The sequence below is a fragment of the Sorex fumeus genome, unplaced genomic scaffold, assembly GCF_029834395.1.
Source record: "Sorex fumeus unplaced genomic scaffold, SorFum_2.1 ptg000125l, whole genome shotgun sequence".
Classification (NCBI taxonomy): domain Eukaryota; kingdom Metazoa; phylum Chordata; class Mammalia; order Eulipotyphla; family Soricidae; genus Sorex; species Sorex fumeus.
Window position 1 is genome coordinate 3744856 of NW_026606182.1, and position 16825 is coordinate 3761680.

The following is a 16825-nucleotide window of genomic DNA, read 5'->3' on the forward strand; positions in this document are numbered from 1 at the left end:
TTTGTGGGCCAGTGTCACCCTCGGGGGTCTGGAGGTGCCAGTTGAACATTCTGGTCTCGGGGATTGGCTCATTTATTCCACCAACCGAGAGCTGCAAAGCACCTCTGGGGGATACAATCAGCCCAGGGGTCCTTCACTGCACCCTGCCCGTTCTGCCCTCTCCCTACATCTGGGTCACTGCCTCTGCCTTAGCTCCGTCTGCCCTCACTCCTTTTCCAGACTAGGAGGGGGCTGGCACCCCTCGCTGCCCCGCCCCCGCAGGCGGCCCCCCCGCTGGGAGCCGGCAGGAGCTTCTTAACATGCCAGGCTGATCCCAGCGGGGGGTCTCTTCCATATCCTGCAGGGGCTCCCGCAGCTTGCAGGCTAGAGGCTAAACTCCTTATCTTAGCACCCAAGAACGACAGTGCGTTTATGCTGGGTCAGCTTCAACCCCCCCCCCCCACACACACACACGTGGCCCCTATATGCACCACATCCTCTCTGAGCTGAGACTGAGACCCCCTTCTGTTCCTTTCTCTCCACTTCTTTCTTTTCTTTTTTTTTTTTAGCTTTTTTGGGTCACACCCAGCGATGCTCAGGGGTTCCTCCTGGCTCGTGCACTCAGGAATCACTACTGGTGGTGCTCAGGGGACCCTATGGGATGCTGGGAATAGAACCTAGGTTAGCTGCATGCAAGGCAAACGCCCTACCCGCCGTGCTATTGCTCCAGCCCCTCTCTCCGCTTCTTTCTTTTTTTTTTCTCTCTCTCTCTTTTTTTTGGTCATACCCTGCGATGCTCAGGGGTTACTCCTGGCTCATACTCTCAGAAGTTACTCCTGGCGGTGCTCAGGGGACTATAATGGGATGCTGGGAATCGAACCTGGGTCAGCCAGCCAAACGCCCTCTCCACTGTGCTACCGCTCCAGCCCCTCTCTCCGCTTCTTGGCCTCAATCTGGGCGGCCCTCGACGTCCCACGGTGCTGTTGCAGGTCTGCTGCTTCAGGCATTTCACCCCTAGCCCCACTCGGCTCTTGTCAGCTTGCCACGTGGCCAGTGAAAGCAAGTCCAGTAGCCTCTGTGGCTGCCTTCTCGGCCACCACACATGTAGAGGCTCAGCTCAAAGCTCGCGGTCACCCGGAGGCCATCCCAGCCCCGTTTCAGATTGCTGCTGCTCCCTCGCTCCACTCCTAGCCCCGGATCTCTCGGATCTCTCGGGTCGTCAGCTGTCCAGGCTCCTGCATCAATGGGTGGGGCTGCTTCAAAGACGTTCCCAACCTGACCCCTCCAGGGAAAGCCCCGTTTGTGATGTTTATCACAAACATCACAGTCTTACTTGTCTCAGGAGAAATAAGCCACAGAGTGGGGAGAAAAATGTTTGTAAAAGACCAATCAGGTAAAGAATTGTTTTTCAAAAATGCAGGAAATTTGTTAAACTCAACCATTATAAAAAAAAAAAAGAACAACTCAATTTTTAAAAATGGGCAGAAAAAAAGGGGGCTGGAGCGATAGCACAGCGGAGAGGGTGTTTGCCTTGCATGCGGCCGACGGCCGATCTGGCCGATCCGAGTTCGATTCCTCCGCCCCTCTTGGAGAGCCCGGCAAGCTACATATAAATGGGCAGAAAAAAAACTCACGGAAGCCGACATTGAGGGAACGCATGGAAAGACCCTCAGCATCACCGGGAAAGCGCATGGGAAGATAGACACCCTGTAACCTGTTAGAAATTCTAGCCAAGCTCCGAAACACAGCCCCAAATGCTGGCAGGGACGAGGAGCAACAGGAAGTGCCATGCATTGAAGGTGGGGACACAAACCAGTACCGTGGCTTTGAAAGACAAGCAGAACCAAACACACGGTTAACACAGTTCAGAAAGCCTGCAAGAGCTGAATAATTAGGGCCACACAGAAGCCCGAACATAAATATTTGCCCAAACTCAGAAGCATGCAAGAGGTCTCTTTCCCTGGGTACATGGATGAACCCCGGCACACCCAAACAAAGGAGATATTATTTGGTGCTCAAAAGAAATGAGCTACTAAGGAAGGAAAGGCTAGAGAGATGAACCTTTTTTTAAAAATTTTATTAATTTATTAATTTTTAATTTGATTTGTCCGCCCCTCTCAGAGAGCCTGGCAAGCTACCAAGAGTATCTCGCCTGCCTGGCAAAGCCTGGCAAGCTACCCATGACGTATTTGATATGCCAAACACAGTAACAACAAGTCTCACAACGGAGACGTTACTGGGCCCGCTCGAGCAAATCAATTTTTATTAGTGAAACACCATGAGGTACAGTTGTAGACTTACAAATTTTGGTGCTTGCGTTTCAGTTATACAATGATCGAGTACCCATCCCTCCACCAGCGCCCATTCTCCACCCCCAATGATCCCAGGATCCCTCCCACCCCCATTCCCCCCATCCTACCCTGCCTCTGTGGCAGGGCATTCCCTTTTGTTCTCTCTCTCCTATTGGGTGTTGTGGTTTGCGAAGGAGGCATTGAGTGACAATCATGTTCGGTCTAGAGTCTACTTTCAGCATGCCTCTCCCATCCTGGGAGGATGAGAGAGGAACCTTTTCCTCCAGTTTTCATTGAGGCTCTGTGATGTTAATAACAGAATTTCAGGAACACGGTGTCCCTTAAACCAGTGTCAACATCCCTCCACTGATATCTCAAGCCCCCCCCCCCCGCCCCACCCCTCCACATCCTGTTGGCAAACTCAGCTCTGTAAATGGACTCTCAGAATCTTGCCATTGGCTAATTGTTCACGTACTCTTTTTTTTTCTTCTATATTCCACATACAGGAGAGAGTGTTCTGTATTTGGCTGACTTCACCCAGAATGATTTCCCTCCAGTTCCATCGCGCAACTTCATCTTTTCCTTAGAGCCAAGCAGTTTTCCACTGTGTGTCTGGACCACAGTTTCTTCAGCCCCTCATCTGTTCCTGGGCACTTGGGCTGTTTCCAGATGTTAGCGATTGTGACTTCGCGCTACAATGAACATAGACAGGAAAATGTGTTTGTCAAGGGAGTGCTTGGGGACTTTGGGGTTAGATGCTGAGACGTGAAGTTGCTGAGTCATATGGATATGGAAGCTTAATTATTTTTTCTTTTTTGGGTCACACCTGGCGATGCACAGGGGTTAAGTCCTGGCTCTGCACTCAGGAATTACTCCTGGCGGTGCTCGGGGGACCATTTGGCATGCCAGGGATCGAACCCAGGTCGGCTGCATGCAAGGCAAACGCCCTACCCGCTGTACTATCTTTCTGGCCCCTGGGAGCTTAATTTTTTTTAAGTTTTTGAGAAGTTAGGGTTAGGGTTAGGGCTGGAGCAATCGCAAAGCAGGTAGGGCGTTTGCCTTGCATGCGACCAACACGGCCGATCCAAGTTCGATTCCTCTGCCCCTCTTGAAGAGCCTGGCAAGCTACTGAGAGTATCTCGCCCGCACGGCAAAGCCTGGCAAGCTACCCATGACATATTCCATATGCCAAACACAGTAACAAGTCTCACAATGTTACTGGGCCTGCTCGAGCAAATCGATGAACAACGGGAGGACGGTGACAGAAGTGACAGGGTTAGGATTAGGGTTCGGGCTGGAGCGATAGCACAGCAGGTAGGGTGGTTGCCTTGCATGCCGCCGACCCTGGTTCGATTCCTCTGTCCCTCTCGGAGAGTATCCCGCCCGCACGGCAGAGCCTGGCAAGCTCCTCGTGGTGTGTTCGATATGCCAACAACAATAACAACATGAAGATGTTACTGGTGCCCGCTAGAGCAAATCGATGAACAACTGGAGGACAGTGCTACAGTGTCACAGAGAAGTCGCCAAACGCTTGAGGTAGGAAGGATCCCTTAGTGCCTATTGCCAAATGAAAGAAGCCAGGCTGATGAGGCCAGAGTGTAAGGTCAGCGGGGAAGGCACTGGCCTTGCACGCAGCTGACCCAAGTTGGATCTCCGGCATCCCCTATGGTCCTCCCACCTCCCAGCCCCCACCCCAAGCCCTACCGGGAGTGATCCCTGCACACAGAGCCAGGAGGAAGCCCTGAGCATTGCCAGGTGTGTCCCCAACGCAAAGCAAAAGGAAGTCAGCGCTACAGAGTCTTATGATTCCAAAGAACTGATAAGGCCAAACTCTGGAAACTGAAAAGATCAAAGGTGCTGAGAGAAGGGGGCTGGGAATTAGGCAGAACCCGGGGTTTCCAGGGCAGGAAAAACTAGTGTCTGTGGCTCTGTAAGGGGGTTCACGCCAGTCTACACTTCTCAAAACCCACAGAACGAAGCATCAACTCTGAGTGACGCTCCAGGCCCCTCCCGTTTAAACTGAGGGGGGGGGGAGGGGGGGGCAGGGCAGGGGAAGGACGTGTGTCCTCAGCAGCTGTGGAGATTGGCATTGGGGGCGGGGGAGAGAGGCCCCCCCCTGGGAATAGGAAGTAGATGGAGCATTTCAGCCTTCTCTGCAATTTTGCTAGGAACCTAAAATTGCTCTTAAAAAAAAAAAAAAGAAAAACAGAGTTTGGGTTTTGTTGGTTTGGTTTTTTTAATGGAGTCACCATGAGAGACACAGTTACAAAGTTGTTTGGATTTCAGTTATACAATGTTTCAACACCCGTCCTTCACCAGTGCGCACTTCCCACCATCAATGTCCCCAGTTTCCCTTCCCCCAGCACCCCCCACCCCAGACTGCCTCTATGGCAGGTACTTTTCCTCCCTCTCTCTGTCTCTCTCTCTGTCTCTCCCTCACTCCCCCTCCCTCTCTCTCCCTCTTCCTCCCTCTCTCTTTCCTTCTCGCCCTCTCTTTCTGTCCGTCTCTCTCCCTCCCTCTCTTTCCCTCTCTCTCTCCCTCTCTCTCTCCCTCCCTCTCTCTCTCCCTCCCTCTCTCTCTCTCTCCCTCCCTCTCTCTTTCTCCCTCTCTCTCCCTCTCTCTCCCTCTCCCTCTCTCCTCCCTCTCTTCCTTTCTGTCCTTCTCTCTCCCTCTCCCTCTCTCTCCTCTCTCTCTCTCACTCTCTGTTTTTAAAAATGTTCCCACCAAAGATCAAAGCTGACTTTCAGCTGTCCAGCTCTCCATCACCATCTCAAGTGGTGTCCAGTGGTTGTCCAGACCATGTCAGAGCCAGCTGTGAATGAGTGAATGAGTGAGTGACTGAATGAGTGAATGTCTAGACACCGGGAGCCTGAGACGTGGCTCCCCGCCCTTCAGGAAAGGGTCTGCTCAGACCTGCATGCGTCCGGGCCTGCAGCTACAGGTTCAATGTCGGTTCCAATCCAGGACATAAAGGAACAGTGAGTCATATCGTTGACCTATGGGAGAAGGGGAACGTTTATTTATTTATTAATTTTTCTGAGAACTTTACCTTCAAGGCCAAGCCTTGTTCCGGCATCTACAGAGCGGACCGCCCAGGTGAACGGATCTAAACCAGCGGTTTCCAAGCACCATTTGGGCAGAAATTTCCCGCCAGTGCATAAAAATGGTTGTGTCGCTTGGGCCCAGAGAAACAGTCCAGTGGTTTAGATTCAGATTAGCCTTGCCTTTTTTTTTTCCTCTCTCTTTTTGGGTCACACCTGGTGATGCACAGGAATTACTCCTGGCTCTGCACTCAGGAATCACCCCTGGCGAGGTGCGGGGAACCATATTGGATGCTGGGAATCGAACCCGGGTCAGTCGCATGCAAGGCAAACGCCCTCTCCTCTGTGCTATCGCTCCAGCCCCAGATCAGCCTTGCTTTGTTGTTGTCTAGGGGGCCACCCTCAGCGGTGCTCAGGTCTTACTTCTGGCTCTGTGCTCAGGAATTACTCCTGGTGGGGCTCAGGGACCCTATGGGATGCCGAGGATCGAACCCGGGTTGGAGGTTTGCAAGGCAAATGCCGTCCCCGCTGTCCTCCCACTCCAGCTCCAAGACTTGAGTGTGTGATCATGAGTTCAAATCCCCAGTGTCCCATGAACCATTGGCAGCTCCTGGTACCAGAATCACTGGCTGCAGCCCAGCCAAGGGTGTGTGAGCACCAAAAATAAACAAAGAAAAAAAAAAAGGATGCAACCGCCTGCAAGCACGAGACTGAAAAAAGATGTGGAGGGGGCTGGAGCGATAGCACAGCAGGGAGGGAGCCTTGCACAGGGTTGACCTGGGTTCAATTCCCAGCATCCCATAGGGTCCCTGAGCACCGCCAGGAGTAATTCTTGAGTGCAGAGCCAGGAGTAATCTCTGAGCATCGCTGGGTGTGACCCAAAAAGAAAAAAAAAAAAGATGTGGGAGCATCAGAATCATGTGTGAACAGCACAGCGACCCCCCCCCCCCCAGCACAGTGGCAGCAGCTGCAAACCTCAACAAAGAGGGTGGACAAGCCCCCCCCTCCCCCCCCCCGACGAGCACACGTACAAGGCCGGGAACAACAGGAGCGAGTGCAGTCGAGGGTTCGAGCCCCACACAGTTCCACAGCGAACAAGATGTGAACCCCCCAGACAGGTATGTGTGTGTCCTCATCTCCCAGGAATCAAGGAAGGGGGAAGCAGCAGGAGCGAGCAGGATGCCCCGGCTTGCAAAGGCCCTCATGGGAGGTGCACACATGCGCCCACGTGTACACATGCACATGCACGCACGTGCAGGGCGCCGGGCCGCTCCGCTAGGCAGAGCGCCCCCTGCAGGTCAGGCGAACTCTGCACCAGCTGTGCCCTGGTGCCAGCCCATCACCCATCCTTGCAGGGGAAGGGGGGCGTCCTCAAGGAGTTTCCAGCCCGGACTCTGCTCAGGGTGGTTTGTGGCCACCTCCTGACGTGGGCAATTCCATTTGGACGCGTCAGATTTCCCCCCTGGTGGGCAGCGCGTGGTCCCTCCTTTCCCCCCCTGACCCGGTTAGGAGGAGTTGCTAGGTAACCGCGCCAATGCCTGTTTGAGCCTGGAGCAGGCTTGGTTACCATGGCAAGTCCAGGAGAGACGCGGTGTGGGGGGGTTGGGGGGGAAAGGGAGCGGCTAGGGGTCTGCTGCTGGGGCCCGTCCCCACTCTCTCCCGGACCCCCTGAGCTGAAGGGTTTCTTCTCCCCCCTCCACCCCAACTCCAGCCCTGGTTCCTTTATCAATGAGAAAGCAGGAGGGAGCTTCCTGCTCCGCAGCCCTGATGTGGGCAGCTGACGCAGCTCAGCCAGCCGCATCCCCAGACCCCGCGTAGGGAAGAGTGACTCAGAGTGGACAGAGGGATGGATGAGGCTGAGCTATTTGTCTTTGGAATAAAACGGATCAACGAGAAAGCGAGAAAGCCCGTTGGAACAAAGAAGCCACAAAGATCCTGACTTCCCTGGAGGGAAATAGAGCTGCTGAGGACTGGGGGGTTTCCCCGGTGCAGGCTTTGCAGGGGGAGACGGGGCCCATCCCCCGCACTGCTTGGACCTGCGAGCGCTGCCATGGGGGGACCCCCAAAGTCCTCTGCTGAGAGTGATTCCCCGGCACCGCTGGGCGTGGCCCCCAAGCAGAACCTGTAAACGTAGCCCCTGGCACTGATGCTCAGGGAAGTGCCGGGGACCCCCCAGGCTCCCTCCAAACCTGGGGAAGGCCCTTAAGGTGAGCTGAGCCCAGATCCGGCCCCCTCTGCCAATGCCCCTTGTCCCATCAGAGTCCCCCAGCCCTGGACTGCCCGCCTGCCCTCCCTGGGGCCACATTTCAGGTCCAGCACTGATGCCAACAGCACGGACTCTCCATTTGTCTCTGGGCTCTGCCCCTGCCCTCCTGACCACCGCGGCACTGAGGCCTGGTCAGTACCCAGCTCCTCACCCCCTGGCCTGGCCTCTTCCCTCTGCCAAGCGTCCCCCTTCCTGTCTGCCGGGGTACTGCTGCCCCTCCCCCCGACACTGCAGGGCACAACCCCATCACCCTGGGGAACTCCAGGAAACAAACTGGACTCTGTCCTTCTGGCAGCTGCCGGCAGCCCCTGTCACCTCCCCTGCCCCCCCCCGACCTAGTTCTAAGCTGCCTCCTGTCATCCTGCCCCCCCACTGCCCCCCACAGTGGCCCAGAGAGTTATGGGGGTACAACCTCCCCTCCATCTGGACAGCTGAGATCCCTCTGGGAGGGGCAGGTGGGGAATGAGAGTGTGAAGCCCCCTTTTGGACTCAGGGCGGGCAGCCGGCTGTGCTCCCCAACTCCGAGACGCCCCCAGGCCTGCTGAGGAAGTTCCCCTCCCTTGCCTCCGAGTCTTTGAGGTACACATCCAGTACCCCCCCCCCGCCCCCGCCTGCCAGCTCCCCTCCGCTTTCCCTGCAGGCCATGCTGAGTCAGACGGGCCTGTGCCAGCCCCGGGTGCGCCTGGGCACGTCTGCCCCAGGCGAGCGTCAGGCCAAAGCCCTGAGCTGTCCCGTGCAGTTAACCAAGTCACAGGAGCTCCTGGGCGGGGCGGGGCGGCTGGCAGCGGGCAGTCTCTCGGACCCCCTCTCCTTGACAGAAGCGTCCTTTTGGGGGGAGGACAGGGCAGAGGACACTTCAACAGGGTGGAAGGAAGCGTTCAGCCCAGGAGAGGGGCGGAGGAGCGGGAAGGTGGACAAGTGTCATTTATGCAGGAAGCCCTGTCGAGAGCAGAACCGTCACCTGTGGTGCCAAAAATTTACTCTGAAATGTGCAGGCAGGTGGGAGGGAAACGTGGGGACAGGGTTGGAGGGAAGTGGACCCCCGGGAAGGGATGGGTGTTGGACCCTTGTACACCTGAAACCCCATCGTGGCTGACTTTGTTTTGCTCTTTTGTTTGGGGGCCACTCCCAGCGATGCTCAGGGGTGACTCCTGGCTCTGCACTCAGGAATGACTCCTGGTGGTGCTGGGGGGGGAGGGGAGTCACAGGGGTACCAGGGATTGAACCCGGGTCGGCCGCCTGCAAGGTAAGCGTCCTCCCCACTGGACTACGGCTCCCGCCCATAATTCTGTAATCCATGGTGTCACTGTTACTGTCACTGTCCTCCCCTTGTTCATCGACTTGCTCCAGCGGGCCCAGTAACGTCTCCATTGTGAAACTTGTTGTTACTGTGTTTGGCATATCAAATACCTCATGGGGAGCTTGCCAGGCTTTGCCCTCGTGCGAGCGAGATACTCTCGGCAGCTTGCCGGGCTCTCCGAGAGGGGCGGAGGAATCGAACCTGGGTCGGCCACATGCAAGGCAAACCCCCTACCTGCTGTACTATCGCTCCAGCCCAATCCATGGTGACAAAATAAAATTAACTAGAAATAGAAAAAGCAGCAGTATCCTTCTTCACCCCACCCCATGCCACCCCAGAGATGAGTCTGCGAAGGGCGCCCCTTGGAAAGTCGCCAGCCCGGGATCCAGCCCCACCCTCTGGTTTTGGTGTCTGGTTTGGTGGCCCCTGCCCCAGTGGCTGTGGCCGGCCTGCCAGGACAGAGGGGCCTGCCTAGAAGGGTGATCTGGAAGGGAGAACGGGGGGCAGGCAGCAGGCCCTGTTCTCCCCCTGACCTCATTACTCTCCCACTTACACCCCACCGCACCTAGAACTTAAACCCCACTCCCCTTCCCCACCTCCAAACGTTCCCTGCCCTCCTAGCTGGACACTGCAGTCTCATGGAGATTTGGGGGGTCAAGGGAGGAGAGAATAAGACCTCTCGGCTACTCTTTGTCCCAACTGGACCTTGCATCTCTTTCTTGGCCACTGGACTCAGGCAAGTGCTCCCCCTCCTCCTTTCTGTGTTCCTCTTTTCTCCTTCCTGTCCACGCCTGAGCCAACCTTCAAGACCAGGAAAACAACCACCTCCTCCTCTCAGGCCTCCTTGATTGCACCCACAGCCCAGAGCGTCCCTCCCTCTGGCCTGACCCTAGAGAGGTGCCTGCATGCCTGGTTTGGGGGGGTCATACTGGATCCAGCTCTCCAGGAAAAAGAGAAGAAGATGTGAAGGAAATAAATCACCCCCGCCAGGTCCCTTGATTGAGGTCAGAGTTGCTTCAGAACATGTCTGAGATTGTCTCTCACACGCCCCAGTTCCCGGCATGGGCAGGGAGGGGCAGCCCGGGGTGAAGGCTGAGCGGGTTCTTGCTGCCCCCCACTTTCCCAGCTGCTGCTGGGAGGGAGGGAGAACCGGACCCCTCCCCAGCCTCAGCCCTGAAGGAGCTCTGGGGTCTACACTGAGGTCTCCCCGCTTCTAGCACCTTCTTCTCCACCCCTTCCCAGTTCTCAACTGCCACTGGCTTTAGTGAAAGACACCATGGATTCGAGGGTTCAAGAACTTTCCAGAGGGGCTGGAGCAATAGCACAGCGGGTAGGGCGTTTGCCTTGCACGCTGCCGATCCGGGTTCAATTCCCAGCATCCCATATGATCCCCCGAGCACTGCCAGGAGGAATTCCTGAATACAAAGCCAGGAGTAACCCCTGTGCATCGCTGAGTGTGACCCAAAAAACAAAAAGAAAAAAAAAGGAAAAGCAGAACAATTTTTTTTAAAGTTCACAAGAGTAGACCTCAAATACATCAAGAATGACCTTATGTTTACATAGAATATCTAATTAAAAGATCAATATTGGGAAAATTGAAATGTTCCAATAAAAAATAAGACCAAAAAAAAAAAGAACTTGCCAGAGCAAGGCCAGAGCAATTGCACAGTGGGGAGGGCACTTGCGTCCCATAGAGCTGACCTGGGTTCGAACCCCGGCATTCTAGATACTCCCCCCTCTGGGAATGATCCCTGAGCACAGAGCCAGGAGGAAGCCCTGAGCACAGCTGGCTGTCACCCAAACCAACCAACCAACCAGAAAAGGGACTCTCAGGAGGGCAAGCTGTTTTTGTCTTGACCCTGTTCCCGACACACACGCACGTTACATGTACAGACACGCACAGGCACACAACCACACACAAATCTCATGCAAACCGCGCCGAGCGGCCTTGGCCGAGTCGCTAGCCCTCTCTGAGCCTCAGTCTTTCTCAGTTACTTCCAGAGCAAGGTGTTACCACATCCTGTGAGCGTCAAGTGACCCGTGTGTGTGTGTGTGTGTGTGTGTGTGTGTGTGTGCCTGGTGCCTGGGCACTGCTTAGAAATCGTCTAGAAATTAAGTAATTGTGCGTAGGTTCACGTGAACCCCACCAGACCGTTCATCTGAAAGTCAATACTGTCCAGGGCGGAGATCGATGTGCTGGCCGGCTGCACGCGTGATCTGCCCCCACCCCCAGGCTTCTGGGGAGAGTGCCGGGCTTGGGAAGGCCCTTTGTTTCCTGAGCCGCCTTTGTGCTGGGCCCTAGGGAGCTTCTCTCCTCAATCCCCTGGAACAGAGCTGCTGAGTCACTGGAGGATTAGGGGCTTGTCCAGCGCGCTGGGTGGGCTGCAGTGCCGGGCCCTGGGGCAGACTCAGCTCAGCCTCTGGGAACACGTTGGCGGCACCACCCGGCCTGTGAGGGGAGTGAAACCCCTAGAGGGGCCGTTCTGGGTGGACGGCGGGAAGGTGGGCTGGGTCCCCTAGCTGCCTCCGTCCAGAACCTTCTCCTGAGCAGAAGCCAGCAGAAGCAGAGCCAGAGGCAGCCAGGAGCAGTGAGCAGACTGCAGTGGCCAGCCTGGCCTCGGGCCACTCCACCCCTAAAGCACACAGGAGCAGGAGGTTGTGGGAGGCAGAGCTGGGGGAGGCACTTCCCGGGCCTCGGCAGGGCGGCAGGTGAACTCTGCCATCTGTTCCGGGCCACCCTGCCCCACCCACGAGGCTGCGGGGCCCAGAGCTCCCTTATCTGTCCACCCTGGCGTGCGCCCTACCACCCACATGCTGGCTCTTTTCAACAACCGCATACTCACACACACACACACACACACACACATCCTCACACACTCACATACACACTCTCACACATACACACACTCACATTCACACACTCACATACACCCTCACACACTCACACATACGCAGTCAAACACACACACAAACATTCACACTCACACATACTCACACTTACACACACTTACCCACTCACACACACTCACATACACACTCTCACATTCATACTCAAACCCACACTCACACACATTCACACACTCTCACACACACTCACATACACCCTCACACACACTCACACACTCACACACACTCTTACTTTCACACATACACAGTCAAACACACACACTCACACATTCACTCACTCACACACACTCACACTTACACACACTTACCCACTCACATACACACACTCACATACACACTCACACTCATACACAAACACACTGACACACATTCACACTCACTCACACATACTCACACACATACACATACACAGTTAAACACACACTCACACAGACATTCACACACACTCACACATCCACACACCCACGTCCACACTCACACACACTCATACACACACGGGAGACAATCCTGCCCAGTGTTTTTGGTTTTGTTTTTAAGATTTTATCATTGAATCACTGTGAGATAGACCCTTACAAAGCTGTTCATGATCAGGTCTCAGCCATACCGTGTTCAGTCACACATCCCTCCGCCAATGTACGTTCCTTAACACCAGGGGCCCCAGTTCCCCTCCCATCATCTCCCCAATCTATTCTTTAATTCCCCCTTTCCTTATCCATTTTTGCCACTGTGGTTGTCGCTGTTGAGAGGACGGGGTCACACACGCGTTTGTTTGGGGTGTTCACACACCCATGCTGGCAGGGAGGTGCCACATGCGTCAGAGATGGTCCTTGGGGCTGAGTCACTGATGACGGGGGCGGGGGGCCGAGGCCTGCACTCAGCAGATGTGGGTGGCAATTGGGGGCCAGACTCTAAGCCTTCTGTTTGCAGGAGGTTTTGCCTCTAATTCATCCGGCGCCTCCAGCCACGACTCATACCCTGAGTTTTTTTTTGTTTTTTTGATTTGGGGGGGCTTGTTGTTTATTTGCTTTCTTGCTTTGGGGGCCACACCTGGCTGTGCTCAGGGCTTACCCTGGGCTCTGTGCTCATGGCAAGTGCCCTCCGATGCCCTGAGCTTTAATAATACCAGTCTATTTGAAGTCAAGTGATGACAGGGTCAGGGAGCTAAGGCAGACGTCTCGTGTTTAGGGGGTGGTGTCTGGGAACCCCATAATGACTGAGAAGGCTGAACCTACCCATGAGCACAGGGCCCCTGTGCTGACTAGCTGGAGTCCAAGAGGGCCTGGGCGGGACGCCTGGAGGGGAGGGGCAATGCTCAGAGGAGTTGGTGCCCACTCCAGAGCAGAGACCTGCAGAGGAAGGGGAGCAGCGGAAGGAAAGACTGACCAGTGGTGGACGTTCGTCCAGGCTGCCCAGAAAGGGCCTGGCTTTCACTCTGGGTGACAGGGGGGCTGGGAAGAGCGGACACAGGAGGACCCTGGTTTCTCAGCCATCCCCGGTCACCTGGGGGTACAGTGGCGTCAGGGTTGGAAACAACCATGAAGGGCCCTCGCCTTGCTCCAGGAAACTGCAGTCTCAGGACTGGGAGGACTGGGAGAGAAGGAGGTGGGGGTAGGGGGTCTTTCCGGGGTGCCACTGCCTCCCAGAGTATCCTCCAACTTTGACTTTTTTTTTTGGCTTTTTGGGTCATCCCGGGTGATGCACAGGGGTTACACCTGGCTCTGTACTCGGGAATTAACTCCTGGCTGTGCTCAGGGGACCATATGAGATGCCGAGAATCAAACCCGGGTCGGCCACATGCAAGGCAAATGCCCTCCCCACTGTGCTAGCGCTCCAGCCCAAACTTCGACCTTCTTAACCCACTGCGGGATAAGGGCCTAAGAATTGTCTCCAAGAACATAAATTAACAAAATAGGAGACTAACACCCAAGAGTGGCCAGGATTAGTACCAGGAGGTTTGCTCCATGGCATGGAGGCCAACCACACATGCTAGGGGAAAAGGGAGCTCAGAGAGAGAAGGGAGCACCAAATAAAGGGTGTTGGGAGGATCCTCCCAGGATGGGAGAAGCAGGCTGAAAGTAGACTCTAGACCAAACATGATTGCCACTCAATGCCTCTCTTGTAAACCACAACACCCAAGAGGAGAGAGAGAACAAAAGGGAATGCCCTGCCACAGAGGCGGGGTAGGATGGGGGGGATGGGAGGTGGGAGGGATACTGGGATCCGTGGTGGTGGGAAATGGGCACTGGTGGAGGGATGGGTATTTGATCATTGTATAATTGAAATCCAAGCACAAAAATTTGTAAGTCTACAACTGAATCTCATGATGTCTCACTAATCACAAAAATCACAAATCATCCTGTTATTTGTCGATTGCCTCGAGCAGGCCCCAGTAACGTCTCCTTCATCCTAGCCCTGAGATTATATTCAAGGCTCTTTAGGAGAATGAGACCCATCATTGTTACTGGTATTTGGCATATTGGGTACGCCACGGGGAGTTTGCCAGACTCTTCCGTTTGTGCAGGCTACATACGGTAGCCTGCCAGTTTGTCCAAAGTAGGAATGAGATAATAAGATGTCATAATAAGATGTCGCGGCGGCCGCGAGGTTCCAGGAGCTGGTTTTTATAGTCTCTGAGTCTTGGCCGCTGATGGGATTACATGGCGCCAGGGGGCCAGTTGGTGGGTGTGACCCCCGCCTACTGGAATTTGGAGGATCTGGGTGGAGGATGCTCGACCCCAATCCGAGTAGGCTTGAAGATCTCGGCCCCGGAACCCGCGTGGCTTTGTCCCTTTGCCAGTACCTTCATGTGTGCGGAGAGTGGTCTCAGCATGGTGGTGGCTGGTCCTGGAGGTCTTCAGGTCTCACTAATAAAAATTTAAAAAAAAAAGAACTGTCTCCAAGCTCTGTGTGTGTGTGTGTGTGTGTGTGTGTGTGTGCGCGCACTCGCGTTGTGGGCTACGCTGGTGCTCCAGGGCTGCTTCCGACTCCCGACACTACTCCTGACAGTCCTAGGGACCCCAGGTGTTTGTTGGTGGTGTTTGGGGATCAAATCTGGTCAGGTGCATGCTAGGTAAGTGCCATACCCCCTGCCCTGTCACTGCAGCCTAAGCGTTACTGATTGTTTGTTTTAATCTCATTAATAAGCCAGAGTGTTCAGCCACAGGGAGGGACGCCTGGGTCTTGCTCTTCTCACTCGCAGCTGGTCCTGAGTATCGTGTCACCTGCTCCTCTCATTGGAGCTCAGCAAATACAGGTACGGACCAAGGGTCTCTCAGAGAACGGATGAGAACAGCCCCAGCACCACACGGGCCCCTGATGTACTTGATCACTGTGATGCCTCCTCGGCCCACGGTGTCTCTAGAAACGCTTCCAGGGGCTGAGCGCCGAATCCCTGGCAGAGAGTGGGCTCCCGGCCAGGCTGAGGGGGCACCTGTTTCCAGCCTGCTGCTCCACTCCAGGCCTCTTGCACACAGAAGTGCGTGCCCTGAAGTCCCAGGTGTGTGCAGTCATCCCTCCAGGGCTGCCCTGAGCCTCCGGAGTCTGAGTTTCCCAGCTCCCAGGTGCCCCGGGCGAGTGCTCTGTTCTAAGCCACTTTCTCCCAGTTATGCAATGTGCAGGTTCTTGCTTAATCCCTCTGTCAGTGGGGGCGGGCCCCTGGAGGCCAGCATTAGTGTCCCACTGTGTGGGTAAGGACACTGAGGCAACTGGGGGTCCTTGTTCTGAAAGGGGCCCGCGTGGTGCCAGCAGGGTTCTCTGCCCATTCCCCAGCCTCGTTCCCCTCTGCCCAGATGTCCTCACTCCCTCTCTGCCACTTGAATTCTTCTCCTTTTAGTTTCTTCCCAAACTCCTTCGGGCTGGGTGAAGCCATTATTATTATTATTATTTGCAGTTTTAATTTTCTTGGAGGGTTTGGGGCCACACTCGGCAGTGCTCAGGGCTTCCTCCTGCCCCTGTGCTCAGGCATCACTCCTGGCGAGGCTCAGGGGGCCATACGTGGTGCTGGTGCCGGGTCTGCTGCGTGCAAGGCAAGTACCTCAACCCCTGGACTATCTTGGTGAGGCCCTTCTAAGGCTCATGGGGTGGGGGTGGGGGGCTTGTTCTCTCCCGAGTCCCACAGCCCCTACCGTCCTATTGGCTCGCATCATTCCTTTTCTGGTTCAGTTTGTTTTTTTGGTATCACACCCAAACGTGCTTCTCCTGGCTCTGGGCTTAGGGGTCCCTCTCGGTGGTGCTTGGAGGAACCGCAGGAGGGAACCTGGGCTACAGTCTGCAGTGTCTGCACACTAGCCCTTGGGCGCTCTCTCCCATCCTTCCTTTCTAGACAGACCAGGGATAGGACTCGAAAAAGCTAGGGCACAGGGTCCACGCCCGAACCCTGGGTCAGTTCGGCATTTCAAAGTTCCTGAGTACTGCTGGGAATGTCCCCACCCGGCACTCCCCGGTGTGGCCCCAACAATAAGGAAATCTGGGGTGAGCACGGAGCGTGAGACAGGCTTGCTCTCAAAGCATCGCTGGTGCCAACGTGTTGCTCCACCCGCTGTGACCCTCGTTGCTGACCATCTGACCACTGTCCGATGGTCCCCAGGACTGACGGTCTGACACCATGGAAGGAGCCACGTGGGATGAAGCCCCATCTCAGGCCCCATCTCGGCGTGGAGAGTGACTCCGAGGGCAGCAGAGGGCACCGTGGAGGGGACTCTGGGCTCAGTACCTCCCCACAGCAGGGCAGGCTGACCCTCCTGCTGGAACCGAGCGCCCTCACAAAACGGGCAGGTGTTTGAAAAATCCAAGCCGCCTTTGAACAGACGCTGCAAGAAGTAACAGGCAACGTCTTCAAATACCGCAGGAGTTAAAACCTGCGGCTCTGCTGGCTCGCCAGAGAAGGAAAGGTCAGAGCCGTGCGGTGCTGGGCCCAGACTGCTGAGAACCGGCTCTCGCCCGGCTTCTCCCGGGCACGCCGCAGGCTTCTGGGTCTCCGTTTCCTCTTCTGGGAAATGAGAGGGGTGGACCCACGTCGGAAGCTTCTGGAGCTCCGTGACG